This window comes from Rhinatrema bivittatum, chromosome 2, assembly GCF_901001135.1.
Source record: "Rhinatrema bivittatum chromosome 2, aRhiBiv1.1, whole genome shotgun sequence".
In the NCBI taxonomy this organism is placed as follows: Eukaryota; Metazoa; Chordata; class Amphibia; order Gymnophiona; family Rhinatrematidae; genus Rhinatrema; species Rhinatrema bivittatum.
In genome coordinates this window covers 430,210,329-430,227,834 of record NC_042616.1, presented here as the reverse complement: position 1 = coordinate 430,227,834, position 17,506 = coordinate 430,210,329, and the positions used below count along the sequence as shown (strand labels likewise).

Below are 17,506 nucleotides of genomic sequence, written 5' to 3'. Positions count from 1 at the left end.
CAGCAAACATTAAGTTTAAGGTCAGTGTAGAAGCATGAATTACAGATTCAGCACTAATTAGATAAGAGTATATGTGCTCAGAGGATGCAAAACACACAGAAATACACGTACACAAAATGAAGCACATGTCAAAAGTGAATACCTCAAATGGGAAGTGAAACAAACAGTTGAGCAAAATTGTAGGTTCCTCTGAATAAATTGTATGTTTCAATGAATCACTAAGAGAAGCTGACACAACCTTTGCATGGTACAATTACACATGACAGCTTTCTGTAATTTTAAATGCAAAATTACTATTTATTTGCTCATTTTTAATAGCTTGAAAATAATTAAAAAATTGAATATGGCATGTACAAAAGTTTTGACATCTTTCCTGATGATTAATTATTCCTTTTTTAAAAAGTTGTTAATAAGACCCAAAAGGTTGATTGACTTATTAGGCCTTCAATTAGTCAGATGAAGGCATTTCCATGGTTGAACAAATACTGTGACCCTTCTTACTTCTCAGGTTATACATTTTGTTCTGGACTACGTTCAACAACCATGAGCTTCTCAAAGCAGCTGTCTAAGCATTTGAAAATGAAGATAATTCACTCTTTGAAAGCAGAGGAAGGCTTCCAGTTAGCAATTTCAACTGTCAGAAGCATTGTTAAAAAATGTTAGTTACATAGCACTATTGAAGTCAAGACAAGATCTAGAAGGTCAAGAAAAATCTCTGATAGAACTTCCCAAAAATTGGTCAAACTTGCAAACCTCTGCTCAAAAGTTTAGCAGACACTGGAATAAATGTCCATAAGTCCATAGTACAATTTTGCTTATACAACAATGTTCTGGGAAAGTTTCAAATGGATAACTTTTCTAATGTTAATAAATCACCACCACCTAATCAGCTTATTTGGTGTGCCTTACTTGAAATAAATCCAAATAATAAAAAAAACCACCAGGAAAAATGGTCACAGAGGCTTGTGCAGATGAGTTGCTGAGAGCATATATGGAAGTTGGCCCTGAAGCAAAGTTTATACTAGCTAAACATGGCCACGACGGCTACTCCTCAAAGATATGTACTGCAATTCTATGTAGATTGGATTTAAGCTTTTCAAAGACTATAAAGTGGTCACTTAGAGGATTTAGGGATTATTGGAATAGGCATTGAAATTATGCAATGTGAGATTTGTGAAAGGCAGCCTTGAGAGACTTTCTTGAAGCTGAGTACTACAGAAGTTTAATTTTAAAGGTTCCAGTCTGAAGCTGTTCCTTTTTCACATTGCTGTTTACTTTTTGAACAATTTAAATGAGCACTAGACTGGAGGTATCACAAGCAGCATTTTATTTTTGAGGATAAATGTGGCGATTAAGAAGCATGAAAAAGACATAAAAAGTTTATAAAATTGGGGAAATTTTTACTTGAAACTTCTATGGTTGCATCACAAACGTCATCACAGGGGTTCTCAACCCAGTTCTTGGGACACACCAAATCAGTCAGGATTTCAGGATATCCACAATGAATATGCATGAGAGAAATTTACATGCACTTCCTTCATTGTATGAAAATGTATATCACACATATTCACTGTGGATATCCTGAATATTTAATAGCTGGTTTGGTATATTCCAAGGGTGGGACTCTCTACCAGGGTACTATCAAACTAGGGTGAGAGAACATTGTAGAAATCTTATCTTTGTGTGACTTTCCTCACTCCAAATCATGTCAAATCTTGTCTGATGTGTACTGTGCTGTTCGTACATCTCACTGTGCATGTAAAACTGGCCCCAAAACCCTAGACCACCACCAAAACCTCATTTTGAGTTACTTGCTGGCCCTCCTATAGTGATATAAAGAGTTGACTGCTATGAGAGCCTTATAAAGAGTCTGTCTCTCTCTTTCTCTTTCTCTCCCTCCCCCCCCCCCCCCCCCCCCCCCCCCAAAAAAAAAAAATTGAAAAATGCCTGTCTGGGCACGTTGCAAAGTACAAATATCGCAGGGCACGATAAAGTACCTTTGAAAAGTGCTAATATAGCGCATGGTGCAGTAACTCTTAAATTATCATAACCACACCCCTTTTCCTTTCCTTATCGCGGGTATTATTCATGCAAAAATTATTGCATTTTGATGAATCTAGAGCTAAGTTTGTACCTGAGGCAATGGAGGGTGAAGTGACTTGGCAAAGGTCATAAGCAGTAGCAGTGAAATTTGAACCTGGCTTCCCTGGTTCTCAGCCCACTGCTCTAAGCACTAGTTTGCTCCTCCACTACTGACTGAAAGGGTGTCCAAACATTTTGCACATGCCATATTCACTTTTTATTCTTTTCAATTTGTTAAAATCAGCAAATAAATAGTAATTTTGCACTAAAAATTGCAGAAAACTGTTATGGTTACCTTGGTACCGTATAGAGGTTGTGTCCGCTCCTATTCACTTAGTCATTCATTGAAACATACAAATTGATAGGGGATGCCTAAACCTTTGCACATATCTGTATTTGAAAAACACTTAAAAGTACTAACGAAACCAGGAAAGAGTGCATAAATACAATATGCTAGATATGACCTGATTTAGAATTTGTCTATGGATCCCAGATTTACATACACACAGTACAGTGAGTGGGTCGGATTATCTCCCTAGGCTCAGACATGTTCTATTCTCTGGAAGGGAGAGAATGAAATAGACAGGAATTTCCTTGGGCCATTTCATATTGCCGTACCTTCTGTGGGAAAAGCACAGCAAAGGCGGCCCAATTGGCTCCCTGACTCCTCCCACTTTCTTCATAAGAGAGATATATACTAGGTTGCAACAGATTATTTTCTTTATCTGGCATACATTCCTCTCCTGGAAGGACAAGGAATCCTTCCCCTAAGTCCCTCTCAAAAGAGAGAGGAATATAATAATCTAAGACTGAAGACTCTTGCCTTCTTTCCATAGGAATTAAGGCTGATAATGCTCTCTATGGTTAGAGCAGGGGTCCCCAACCACCGGTCCGCGGACCAGGACTGGGCTGTTTGGGGTTTTTTTGCCAGTCCGCGGCGCTGCTCTCCCCAGCTGCCATTCATTGGCTGCCGCTGCTGCAGGGAGGCGGGGCGAGGCTGGAGACCCGCCTCCTCCAACCCCAAAAGAGAGGAGGCATGACCCGAAAAGCCAATTAGCACGTTGCGGCTGCTTGGTGAAATACTCAGCAAGAAGATCAGCAGGGCCGTGGTGGAGCTCACTTCACCACGGCCCAAAGAAAACAATCACGTCTAAACATGCAGGTGCTCCTCCTCCTTCCTGCCCGCGCGGCCCCGGAAGAAAAATGTTGCCAGAGCTGCATGGGAAGGAAGGAGGAGGAGCATCAGCCACGTGCAGAAGAGGAGCAGCGCGGCCCAAGAAGACCAGGGCCGCTGCAGAGCCCATCCTGCAACAGCCCGTGAAGAGGAGGCTCAGAGATGAGAGAGAGGCTGAAGGTTTGTACAGTGTGTATGTGTGCGTGTATGAGATGAGTTGAGAGACTGTGTGTGGGAGTGAAGACCTGAATGTTTGCAGAGACAGCATGTGAGAGCCTGTGTGTGTGTGTGAGAGAGAGCCTGTGTGTGTGAGTCAGACAGCATGTGCCAGTGAGAGACTGTGTGTATGAATGATTGTATATGAGAGAGCTGTGACAGTGAGAGCCTGTTCTTGAGCAAGACAGCATGTGGGAGTGAGAGAGAGCCTGTGTGTGTGAGACTCAGACAGCATGTGCCAATGAGAGATTGTGTGTATGAATGATTGTATGAGAGAGAGCATGTGAGAGTGAGAGCCTCTGTGTGTGTGTGTGTGTGTGTGTGTGTGTGTGTGTGCGAGAGAGAGAGAAAGCATGTCAGAATGAGAACCTGACTGTGTTTTTGAGGGAAGAAAACAGATGGAGAGAAAAGAAATAGAAAAAAAGGCAATATAAACGGAAATGGCAAAAGAAATAAGAAAGGGAAGGTGGGAAAAAAAAGCCTGTGACCAACCGATTAGAAAACTAAGATCAGACAGCAGATGTAAAAAAAAAAAAAATTACTTTTTACTGATTGGCACATGTAATCCCCAATAGCCATGTGGCAGCAGTGACAGTGGCAGCAAAGGAATGAGAGAGGCTCTGAGGTTGTGAGGGAGCCAGTGAGAGCATGAGTGTGTATGAGAAAATCCAGGGGAGTAAGAGTGTGTGTGTGGGGGGGGGGTGGAGGGGGAGAGAGTATCTTACAGCCTGAGAGTGTGTCAGTGTCTGTGAGAACGAGAGGTTATGGTGGGTATAAGAGCATGAATGTGTATGTAAGTGACAGTGTATGTGTGAGAAAGAATGGACATGTGAGTATGTGTGAGAGAGAGAGGATAACCTCCTAATCCTCGATAATATCAGGGTGACTGGAAATCAAGAGCTCCCACAGAAGGGGACAGCAGGGGCTTTTTATAATCCTTATTAGTTTTAATTATTGTGTGTTATTTGATATATGTGCTGTTTTGAAATATTTTATTGGTGTTTGGGAAATTGTAAAACAATGTATATGATTTTAATTAATATAAATTATATTTATCAGTAGTTTTAAAATATTCTTTTATTAGTATGGTTTTACTATTATAACTGATGCTTTATGTTTCTTGATTTTATTGTTTTATGAGGAATGGTGGTTCTGGTTTTCCATTGTTAATACACAGAGTCTGGCTTCTTGGGGTTTCCATTTCAGTTTTTTCTAATTTGTGCTCCTTTATTTTGTATTCTGTATTTGGTGAGGGTCTGTCTCTGCTCTGTGTGTGTGTGACCATGATGAGAGATTCTGCTAGCATAGGGATCTATAGCAATCTGGTTTGTTTTGTTTCCTCAGTAGGTGGTGTATTGGTATTCTAGGACCCATTGTAATATTTACCCTTGCTTTTTCATAGGTAGGGTTATTGTTGCTTGCGTCCTTGGTGTTATTACTGTTATGTTACGATGGGATTGCAGTATAGATTTTGAGTGTCTTTTTTTGAGGGATTTTGTGTTAGTTCACAATGTCTCTGGCAGTGGAAGTTGTTTGTGCTGCTGTTACTGTGAGGTGACACCAGAATTTGAAAATATCTTTTAGTATAATGAGCTGTAAGGGAAACATCCAAGCTCCATTGTTTGGGGGAATTTCACTGGATGCACAGAGTTAGAGAACTGGAGGTGCAGTATTTATAAGTGTGCACTAAAATCCAACCCCATCCATAACCACGCCCCATATGACCAAAGCCCCGCCCCTGCCCCACCCCTACCCCGCCCTGCCGGGCCATGGAAAAATGGTCTTGCTTGAAGCTGGTCCCTAGTGCAAAAAAGGTTGGGGACCACTGGCTTAGACCCAAAATGTTTTATTATATGATTCTTATCACTCAATTCGCCACCATTTACCCTCAGCTCCAGCCTCTGCTTCAGTTCTGCAATGCATTTTTTCTTTTAATTCTCTAGCCTTACTGAACAGCAAATTTGCTACAGCTTCCTTTCTTACCTCAACTTGAGTTAATCAACACCTTATAAAATATAATCTCTGTTAAAAAATGCTTTCTTTATTTCTAGAACAATTGCTTATATTACTTTGTAAAATAAAGTATTATGACAAAAAGAGAAAAATAATATATGGTCACTACAACTACAGTATCCCAAAATATATAGAAGACAAAATGTCCGATCAGAAATTTTTATTGAGACATATTTCTTTCTAGCAAGCCCGACTCAGACTGAGTTTCGCCACCACATTGGGGCTGCCTCAGGGGCTAAAATACATAAACAACATCCATAACTCAACAAAACAGTACATATAAAATCATAAATAAAACACAACAATACAATAAAACATATATAATGGTAACATGAAATTTTTGTTGTGTGTAGATATTGAAAATACCAATGAAAGACACTTTCTATAATGTTTATTTATAATAGAAAATCCATGGTTTTACCTGTGTGTAGTCAGTTTTAAAGATCAGTCTTGTATGCCAGATTATATCTTATGGTCTCTAAAAGGTGTGCATGAAACATAAAAAGAAAAACATAATAATTAAAACAAAAATTAAGGAATTCTTGAGGTCAAGTATATCCAATAGAAAAATTAAACTAATAAATTAAATATCAAAAATGAATTTGGGTATCAAAAATAAAAGTTAAAACTATTTGGAGGGTAAAATTTCAATCTTAAAATCAAGTACTGATAAAACATGAGATGTGAAATTATTTAAAAAATGAGATGTGAAATTGTCCCCTTTTGCAACTGGAGTTGTTAAAGAGAGTTAGTAGCAGTCTGCTCTGTGATTAATGCACCATTATGCAGCCAAAAGGTAAAATATAAAGCACTCAGGAGGGAAATTAAAATACAACTGTTTAAAATCAAATACAAATGCAAAAAGGGGTAATTAAAAACTATTTGGCGGGTAAAAATTGAATATTAAAAACAAGTACTGATAAAAAAAAAGTGTCTTAAAAATGAGATCTGAAATTATTTAAAACATGTTCCCTTTTGCAAGCAACTGCAGTTGTTAGAAAAGATTTAGTAGCAATGAATCTACTCTGAGATCGATGTAACATTATGCAGCCAAAAGGTAAAATATTTGAAAGTGGTCTCTGCTCTAGTCCCAATTATGCAACTAAATCCATAAGGCACTCGAGAGGGAAAGTAAAATGCAAATGGTAAAAATTGGAGTCTATGTAAAAAGGGCTTTACTGCAGCAATAAGAAAGCATTTAAAACTCCAACGGGGCTCGCAAGAAACATCTCACAAAACATTCTATGATTAGACTGCTACTAACTCTCTTTAACAACTGCAGTTGCTTGCAAAAGGGAACATGTTTTAAATAATTTCAGATCTCATTTTTAAGACACTTTTTTTTATCAGTACTTGTTTTTAATATTCAATTTTTACCCTCCAAATAGTTTTTAATTACCCCTTTTTGCATTTGTATTTGATTTTAAACATTTGTATTAGAGCAGACTGCTACTAAATCTCTTTAACAACTGCAGTTGCAATAGGGGACAATTTCACATCTCATTTTTTTAATAATTTCACATCTCATGTTTTATCAGTACTTGATTTTAAGATTGAAATTTTACCCTCCAAATAGTTTTTAACATTTATTTTTGATACCCAAATTCAATTTTTATATTGAATTTATTAATTTAATTTTTCTGTTGGATATACTTGACCTCAAGAATTCCTTAATTTTTGTTTTAATTATTATATTTTCCTTTTTATGTTTCATGCACACCTTTTAGAGACCATAAGATATAATCTGGCATACGAGACTGATCTTTAAAACTGACTACACACAGGTAAAACCATGGATTTTCTATTATAAATAAACATTATAGAAAGCGTCTTTCATTGGTATTTTCAATATCTACACACAACCAAAATTTCATGTTACCATTATATATGTTTTATTGTATTGTGTTTTATTTATGATTTTATATGTACTGTTTTGTTGAGTTATGGATGCTGTTTGTGTATTTTAGCCCCTGAGGCAGCCCCAATGTGGGGGCGAAACTCAGCCTGAGTCGGGCTTGCTAGAAAGAAATACGTCTCAATAAAAATTTCTGATCGGACACTTTGGCTTCTAATCCACTTTGTTGCCATCACAGCTTTTTTAGATAGCCTTCCTTGTTGTTTCTTTGGTCCCAAAATGTATAACCATAATGGAATAGATCCATTAAAAGGCTTCAGCACTTATGAGCAACATACTTAATACAGCTGGCCTATGTCTGCAAAGTATTTGTATTTATTGATTTATTTATTTGCTCACCTTATTTTCCATCTATATCAGAATAATCCATTCTAGGCAGATTCCATGATTACATGCATAATTACATTTAAAACAAACAAACATAAACCATAATCATGTACTTACACATAATGGAGAAATGACTTACCTGATAATTTTGTTTTCCTTTGTGTAGACAGATGGACTCAGGACCAATGGGTATAGTGTACTCCTGATAGCAGATGGGAAACGGAGTCAGATTTTAAAGCTGACGTCAGCCTACATATACTCATGCAGGAAGCTTAGCTCTTCAGAATTCTCCTCGAAAAGCAATTGTGGATATAGGTGTGCTTTAATAACTTGGTTAACTTGATTAACTTGATTAACTAGGACTGCTTCAACTGATTTCCAATTGGAGACCGCCAATGCACTCAACCGGATAACGCCGACACCCGGCAACTATGGGTGTCTTGAACTAGGAGTAATACTGGCTTACCCATGCTTGTCTTGTTCTCAGGGATTGTCACCTGAGGTTCCCGGATTCTGGGGCAGCCATGGGCAGGTTGCTGAGTCCATCTGTCTACACTAAGGAAAACAAAATTATCAGGTAAGTAATTTCTCCATTTCCTAGCATGTAGCCAGATGGACTCAGGACCAATGGGATGTACAAAAGCTACTCCTGAACCGGGTGGGAGGCTGCCAGTGGCCCACTTAGTACTGCCCTTGCAAAGGTTGTGACCTCCTGGGCCTGGACATCCAGGCAGTAGAACCTGGAGAAGGTATGTATGGAGGACCACATTGCCGCCCGACAGATCTCAGCAGGCGACAGCACCTTGGTTTCCACCCAGGACACTGCCTGGGCCCTTGTAGAATGGGCCTTGACTTGTAGAGGTGGAGGCTTCCCTGCCTCTATGTAGGCCGATTACTTCTTTGATCCAGCGGGTTATGGTTGCCCGCAAGGCCGCTTCCCCCTGTTTCTTCCCGCTGTGAAGGACGAATAGGTGGTCCATCTTTTGTACAGATTCAGATCTTGCCAGGTATCGGACTAGGAGTCTGCCAATGTTTAGATGGCGAAGAAGGCGTGAGTCTTCCGAGTCCTTATGTTCATCTGGAGATGGCAGCGAGATGGTTTGGTTTAGATAAAATTGAGAAACCACCTTTGGAAGAAAAGAGGGGACAGTGCATAGCTGTATGGATCCCAATGTGAACCTGAGGAATGATTCCTGAAAGGATAGCGCTTGAAGCTCAAAGATGTAAAGGGATGAACTTACTACCACTAGGAATGCAGTCTTCAGGGTCAGGAGCCGTAGTGACAGACCACGTGTAGATCTAAAGGAAGTTCCCGCTAGGAAGTCTAGTATTAAATTGAGATTCCATAGGGGCACCGACCACTTTAATGGTGGTCGGATTTGCTTGACCCCTCTCAGGAAGCGGGAAACATCTGGATGGGTTGATAGACTGATGCCGTCCACTTTGGCTCTGAAGCAAGCCAGCACGGCCACCTGAACCTTGAGGGAGTTGAGAGGCAACCCCTTCTTCAAGCCGTCCTGCAGAAATTCCAGGATCATGGGGATTTTGACTGTTTGCAGAAGGATCTCATGGTTCTCATACTAGGCTTCAAATACTCTCCATATTCGTATGTAAGCTAGAGATGTGGAGAACTTGTGTGCTCAGAGCAAAGTATCAATCACTGCCTTAGAGTATCTGCTCTTCTTCAGGTGAGTCCTCTCAATGGCCAGACCATAAGAGATAATCGAGTTGGGTCTTTGTGGAGGATCGGTCCTTGCCAGAGAAGGTCCCTGTGTGGAGGTAGGCACAGAGGGTTCCCCGCAAGAAGTGTTTGCATGTCTGTGTACCATGGTCTTCTTGGCCAGTCTGGGGTCACTAGGAGTACTAGTCCCCTGTGGTGTTCTATCTTGTGGATGATCCTGCCCAGTAGTGGCCATGGGGGAAAAGTGTACAGCAGGTATTCCTGTGGCCAGGTCTGGACGAGGGTGTTGATTCCCCGGGATTGTGGTTCTCGTCTGCGGTTGAAGAACTTGGGAACTTGGGCATTGGACTGGGTTGCCAGTAGATCCATGGCTGGGGTTCCCCAGCGGTTTACTATCAACTGGAAGGCTGTGGTCAACAGCATCCATTCCCCTGGATCTAGGCGCTCTCTCTGCTGAGGTAGTCCGCAGAGACATTGTCCTTTCCCACGATGTGGGAGGCTGAGATCCCTTGCAGGTTTGTTTCCACCCACACCCTGAGGGAGTCTATCTCCAGGGACACCTGTTGGCTCCTAGTTCCTCCCTGGCAGTTGATGTAGGCAACTGTTGTGGCATTGTCCGACATGAGTCTGACAGACTCGCCCCAGAATCTGTGGCCGAATCGTAGACAGGCTAGTCGGACTGCTCGGCTTCCAGCCAGTTTATGTTTCATCCCGCCTCTTCCTTGTCCCATTGTCCCTTGGCCATCAGTTCCTGACAGTGGGCTCCCCACCCTCGCAGACTCACATCCGTAGTGAGCAAGATCCAGTTCAGTGAAGATAGTCTTCGTCCCTTGCTCAGGTGGTCCTCCTGTAGCTACCACTGGAGCTGTGTCTGAACCTCTGCTAGTAGCTGGAGGTGCATGGAGTAGTTCTGGGATGTTGGGTCCCATCGTGACAGTAGGTAACATTGCATGTGGGCCCTTGCCCATGGAACGACTTCCAGGGTTGATGTCATGAGACCGAGGACTTGGAGGTAGTCCCATACCTTGGGGCAAGTATAGTTCAACAGCTTCACAGTTGACCCATTAATTTCCTTCTCATAAGAACATAAGAACATGCCATACTGGGTCAGACCAAGGGTCCATCAAGCCCAGCATCCTGTTTCCAACAGTGGCCAATCCAGGCCATAAGAACCTGGCAAGGCAAGTTTGTCTTCCACTTGTCTTTCTTGGTGTCAAAGCAGACTCCCAGGTACCCTAGCGACTGGGAGGGCTGTAGGCAGCTCTTGGCTTGTTGACGACCCACCTGAGATTCTACAGTAGATTCTTGACTCTGGTGATCGCCTGGTGACTTTCCTCTGGAGACTTTGCCCTGATCAGCCAATCGTCCAGGTAAGGATGTACAAGGATTCCTTCTTTCCTCAGTGTTGCCGCCACTACAACCATGATTTTGGTTAAGGTCTGAGGGGCGGTAGTTAGTCCGTAGGGTAGCCCCTGGAACTGGTAATGATGGTCCAGTATTGCAAAGCGTAGGAAGCGCTGATGGTCATGATGGGGATGTGGCGATAGGCTTCGGATAGTTCCAGTGAAGTCAGGAATTCTCCCGGCTGTACTGCCCTTATGACTGAGCGTAGGGTTTCCATGTGGAAGTGTGGTACTCTCAGGTAACGACTGATAGTCTTGAGGTCCAGGATGGGCCGGAACGTCCCTCCTTCTTGGGAACGATAAAATAGATGGAATAGTGACCAGTATTTTGTTGGTGTGTGGGCACCAGGATTATTGCCTTTAGGCTGAGCAGTTTTGTCAGTGTGGTTTCCATTGCCATCTTCTTGGAGAGGGCATGGCATGGTGATCTCACAAATTTGTCTGGAGAGATGCTGTGAAAGTCCAGGTAGTATCCCTCTCGAATGATGTCTGACGTTGTCTGACATTATCTCAACCCATCTTTGGTAGAAGAGGGTAAGTCTGACCCCTATGACTTCTTCCTGTGGATGGGTCTGCTGATTCTCATTGTGGATTACGGCCAGAGCCTGTACCTGAGCCTGGTCCCCTCTTGTTGTGTCTATTCCGAAAGGACTGAGCCCTGCCTGCGGGGCGAGGTGCTTGGTAGAATGTGTTGTTGTACGGTCTAAATCGCTGAGCTCCTCTGCCCTTGGGTTCTTCGGGGGGAGGAGCACTGGTTTCTTTTGTTCCTATCCTCCGGTAGACGAGGTACTGGAGATTCGCCCCATTTGTTGGCTAACTTCTCCAATTCGCTTCCAAGCAAGAGGGATCCTTTGAAAGGCATTCTCGTGAGGTTCACTTTGGAGGTCGCGTAAGCTGACCAATTTTGGAGCCATAGTTGTCTTCTGGCTGCCACTATGGAGGAGACACCCCTGGCTGAGGTGTGCACTAGGTCTGAGGTCGCATCCAAGAGGAAGGATATCGCCGGTTCCACTGTTTCACCGGACGTGGTTGGGTCTCTAGAGAGAAGCAAGCAGGCACGTGTTACAACAGCACAGCAGGAAGTGATCTGCAGGGTCATTGCTGCTACATCAAAGGACTGTTTAAGGATGGCTTCCTGACATCTGTCCTGGGCATCCTTGAGTGCCGCTCCTCCTTCGACTGGAATGGTCGTGCTCTTTGAGATTGTGCAAACCATGGCATCTTCTTTTGGGAACCGTAGGAGTTCCTTGGCCGTGGGTTCCAGGGGTATAGGGCTTCTAAGGCCCGTCCTCCTTTGAAGCTGGCCTCTGGGGCATTCCATTCCAGGTCAATCAGTTGTTATACAGCCTGCAACATTGGGAAATAGCATGAGGCCTGATGGAGAGACACCAAAACGGGGTTCGTCTTTGGCTCTGCTGTGGTACCCGTGCCTGGAATGGCCAGCGTCTTCAGGGTCAGAGACACGAGAGCTGGTAACTCATCTTTGGAGAAGAATCGCAGCATGGTTCAGTATGGTTCCATCCCTGGGAGGATTTTCCCTTCCTCCAGGGAGTCAGCCTCGTCCCCCGAGGTGTCTGATACCCCTGTAGGGAGGCTCTTGCTTGGATGGGGCACATCTTGAGAGGTCTGAGAGGTGCTTGGAAGATCATGTGCTTCTGGTGGAAACTGGGACTATGTAGCAGGTGGTACCGATTTCGTTTGGACAAAGGTTTGCAGCCCTTTGAAGAATTCCACCCAGGAAAAGGTCTCTGGGCCCTTATTGAATCCCGGCAGGTTTATGGTGGATGCCCCCGAAGTGCCTTCCTGTGTAGGTGCCGAGTCAGAGATACAGAGGTCCGGGATACTTAGTGGATCCGGATCCCTCTACTGGCTGTGGGGGCCTTGCCTAGGTTCCCCCTGAGCCTCTTCGCACAGCTGGCATAGGGTGGAGGCCAGTTCAGGTTGCGCAGCTATCAGGTGGCAGGCTGGGCAGAGGGCTTGTCCCTTGGCCTTCTTGGCTGGCAGTACCTTGATTTATGTGCGTAGAATGGCTCAAAAACTCGTCAGTGCGCTTAGGTATGCGCGCCCGGAGGCTTAGTTGTATGACCGGGAAACGCACTGCTGTGCGCCCAGTGGAATTTGTGTGCCAGGGTTGTTTGTGCGGGCCGCTATGCACCCGGCACCGTTTTGCGTGTCGCTGTACACATGGCACAGATGTGCGTGCCGTTGTGCGCACAAGTCGGTTGTGCGTGCCACTGTGCGCCCGGCTCGCTGCTGTGCGCATGGCTCAGTTGTGCGGACAATACGGCGATCAAGGGGGCGAAATGGCACCGACGACCATGCGGGCAAGATGGTGACCCCCTCCGGAGGGTCTCCACGTGTGTGGACCCTTGCACCGGATTGGGGTCTAGCTCGGACAGAGCTGCTCAACCCGATTTAACAGACGCCGGAAGGGACAATCTGTGCAGCTATTCGAGCCTCAGAGACCGGAGACTTAGAAGAAGTTTCTACCTTACCTGGTCTCTGCGTTTCCCGGTCTCGTGCCGGGTGGTCTCCAGCTGCGGGGGGGAGAGGAAATTACCTTCACCGCCATGCTCGATTCAACATCCACTGTCTCTAAGCCACCCTGGGGGCTAAGTCCACGTCGGGAGCCGGCTACCGGACCGAGGCTTACCTCTGAGGGATCTCAGAATTCACCTCAAGAATTCTTGACTGTGGGAGGGACCCTTAGGTATCACCGCAGGAGAGCGAGGCTCGTCTTCTTGAGGTAAATCTTCTCTCTTCTTTGTTTTAGAATTGCTATCACTATTCTAGTGTGTGGATGTGTCCCTCTCTGCTTTAAGAGACGAGAGAAATACTGAAGAGCAGAGCTTCCTGCACAGGTATATGTAGGCTGACGTCAGCTTTGAAATCTGACTCTGTCTCCCATATGCTATCAGGAGTATACTATACTCATTGGTCCTGAATCCATCTGGCTACATGCTAGGAAAAAACCATAATAAAGCAGAATCTGATATCCCATCAGCCAAAGGTCTGCCAAAACAAATGAGCAATTATATTCAAGCCCAGAGGAACTCGGCTACATTTAATGCCAAACAAAAATTGTATATATGATTTTATTTCACAATGTAATCAAAAATACATTTTAACAAAAAGTGCCAAGTGCAATAAACAATACCCACATTAAAATATTCCCATCATACTTACATACATGCCACACATACCATCACACACCACACACCATACTATTAAAAAACATCTTATACATCAGCAATGTTAATAACACAACTTATATCCCCCCGATATTGTAACACATTGTACTTCAAAAATTTCTCTCGTTATTACAAAGGAGACTCAGTCTCTGCACCTTGTTAACATAATTTGTCTTCTAAATTGAACAATAATTTCCAGTGCTGTACCAGATACAAAGTATCTACCACGTGTCCCCAAATAATAACTTAATATATTGTTTCAATTTATACAATGTAATACCCAACGCTACAATACCCGACGGAATACCCATTTCACCCCTGCCTTGGGGCTTCTTCAGGGAACATTGCTGCGTTATTCATATAAGCATCATATATCAACGTCTTCATCCCACGTGTTATTCAATATCCATACGCCCATCCTACATCATTAAATCCATGATGTTCATTGAGTGGATGTCAATTGCACAAAGCGATCACTTCTACAACAGGTCTATCCAACACGAGAAACTTTCTCACTGATTTCGACACGCTTAACATGTGGCCGCAAATTTGCAGGAAATATGTTGTCTATACATCCTTAATGTTTCGTATGAAACTTGACCACGATGTTTCCATACCTCGATCGACCACAGAAAACCTTCTCCATTTGAGAATGTCAATTCAAAACATTCAATACGTCAGACGCCGCCGCCATGCCCAGGTCTTCCCGAGGAAGACCTGAGCATTCAGTCTTTTCCGAAACATCTTATAGTCCCCATATCCCAAAGATCTACTGGCAGTATATTCCCAAGTGTAGGCCCGACTATAGAGAAAGCCCTCCTACAAGTATCCTAAAGGCAAGATTCCTTAACAGAAGGCACTACTAGTAAATGCTTGTCAACTGAACACAATACCCTACCAAGCCTATAGGCTAGCAGCAGGTCCCTTAAATAATATGGCTTCTCTTAACGCTTTAAAAATTAAAGTTAAAAGATTAAAATCAATCCTCTGCGTTACAGGCAACCAATGAAGATGGAAATATAGTGGCCAAATATGTTCACTGTATGCAGAACCCACAATCAAGCTGGCCACTGCATTCTGCAAAACCTGCAATGCCTTAACTTGACCCTTTGGCAGCTGGCTATGAGGCATTACAGTGGTCCAAGGATATGATAACAAACAAATGCTTAAGCTACTGTATGAAAATTATCCTAACATAAAATATATTTTAATTGCTTCACCAGATGTAATTTGTAAAATGAACATTTTAAAACACTTCCAGTATATGACTTTAAAGTAAAACAACCATCAGTTAAAAACCCCCAGGTCATGAGGTCACACACTCTCTCTGAAAATGAGGTACCTCATCCAACTCCAATTTAAGAGGTACTATATACTAGGAGCAGATCGGCTTACCAACAATGCCTCTCTTTTGATTACATTCAAAAATAACTTATTCTTTTTAACTAGCCATTGATTGCCTGTAAGCAGTAGTCATTAAGTTGCAGGAAATCCACCTTATCATAGAAACATAGAAACATGATGGCAGAAATAGACTATTTAGCCCATCTAGTCTGCCTAATCATCCAATTAATTTAGCTTTATAATTCCCATCACTCCATTACTTCCTGTATTTATCCTATGCTTTCCTGAATTCGGAATCTGTTTTTGTCTCCACCACTTCTACTGGGAGGCTATTCCATGCATCCATTACTCTCTCTGTAATGAAATTACTTCTGAGTCTACCTGCTTTCAACCTCATCTCATGACCCCTTGTTGTAGAGCCTCCTTTTCATTGAAAGAAACTCACCTCCTGGGCATGGAAACCTTTGAGTTATTTCCATGTTTCTATCATATCTCTCTTATCTCGGCTTTCCAGTCTAGGGTATACATGTTTAGATCTTAAAGTCTATCCCCATATTCTTTAGAACAAGACTTCTGAACATTCATGTTCTTGACTGACTCCAACTGATTTATATCCTTTTGAAGGTGCGGTCAACAGAATTGTACACACACAGTATTCCTAATGAGATCTCACTAAGGAGCAATATCACCTCCCTTTTTCTGGCTTTTGCTGTCACTTTATCTGGCTTTTGCTGTCACTTTTATCAATCTGTTTGGCCACCTTAAGATCATCAAATACAGTCACCCCCAGTTCCCCCTCTTCTTTTGTACTTAGAAGAATTTCACCTCCAATACTGTACCTCTCCCTTGGGTTTTTGCAGCCTAAATGCATTACTCTGCATTAAATCTTAGGTGCCAGACTTTAGACCATTCCTCTAGCTTTGCTAGATCCCTCCTCATGTTTCTCATACCTTCCTGGCTGTTCACCCTGTTGCAGATTTTGGTATCATCAGCAAAAAGACAAACATTTCCCTACAACCCTTCCACTATGTCACTCATGAAAATGTTGAAAAGAACCAGTCCAAGGACTAATTCCTGTGGCACACCACTAGTAACAACCCCCTCCTCAGAGAAATCTCTATTTACCACTACCCTTTGTCGCCTCCCACTCTGATAGCTTACCCAATTAAGGGGCTAATATATGTATATTATGCTCACACTGATTATCTAAAACAGCGATTCTCAACCAGTGTGTCGTCAAGCACGTCGCGTGCTACCCACAGCTAGCGGGATGAAGATTGGAGCGCTGCCACTTCTGGAGACCAGGCTGGCGGGGGCCGAAGTTCAGAACACTGCTGCCACCGAAGATCAGGTCAGTGGGGGCCGAAGATTGGAGCGCTGCAGCCACCAGCAACCAGGCCAACGGGGGCCGAAGATTGGAGCACTGCCGTCCCCAGAGACCAGGCCGGCGGGGGCTGAAGACTGAGCTGTTCAGCTGAGGGCTGGTGTGTGTGAATGGTGTGTATTTGAAATGGGGAGGGTGCTTGTGTGTGTGTGGTGTGTATGTGAGGGGGGAGGGTGCTTCAATCTGTGTGTGTGAGAGAAAGAGAGAGAGCATGTGTGTGATTGAAAGCCTGTGTGAAAGTAAGAGAGAGTCGGAGCATTGTGTGATTGAGAGAGACTGGTCAGAGAGGTGAGTTGTGTATGTGTGAGAAAGGCTGATCAGGGAAGTGACTGGTGTGTGTGAGAGACAGAAACTGGTCCTGAGGGTGTGACTGGTGTATGTGTGTGTGAGTGTGAGAGAGAGAGAGACAGAGACTGGTTGTGGTCCCTAAGGAAGAGGACCATGAGGACAGCTTCAGCAGTTACTGCTGCTTCTGGTGTGGCCTGTGAGGGAAAGGAGAAGGAGAACTTCTGGAGAGGGTAAGTAAAGGTGGCTTTTTAAGATCATTTTTCTTGATTGACTGTCATTTTAATTATTGGGTATTATGTGACGTGTCTGCTCTTTTGAAATATTTTATTGGTGTTCAGAGAATTTTTTTATATTTTTTAAAAGTTTTTAATTGTTAGATATTCTGCTCAACAGCTCTTTTGAAACATTTATTCATATAGTTTTACAACTATAAAACTATGTGGGGATCCATAGCAGCTTGGATTTTTCTGTTTCCCTAATTGGAGGTA

At 43.2% G+C, this 17,506-nt stretch overlaps 1 protein-coding gene across 2 annotated transcripts in view; it reads right to left on the bottom strand.

Moving 5' to 3' along the window:
* The window catches only part of SERPINB5 (serpin family B member 5), a 107,265-nt gene that overhangs the window by 44,731 nt on the left and 45,028 nt on the right, over window positions 1-17,506 (bottom strand). The gene's annotated exons all lie outside the window — the stretch shown is intronic.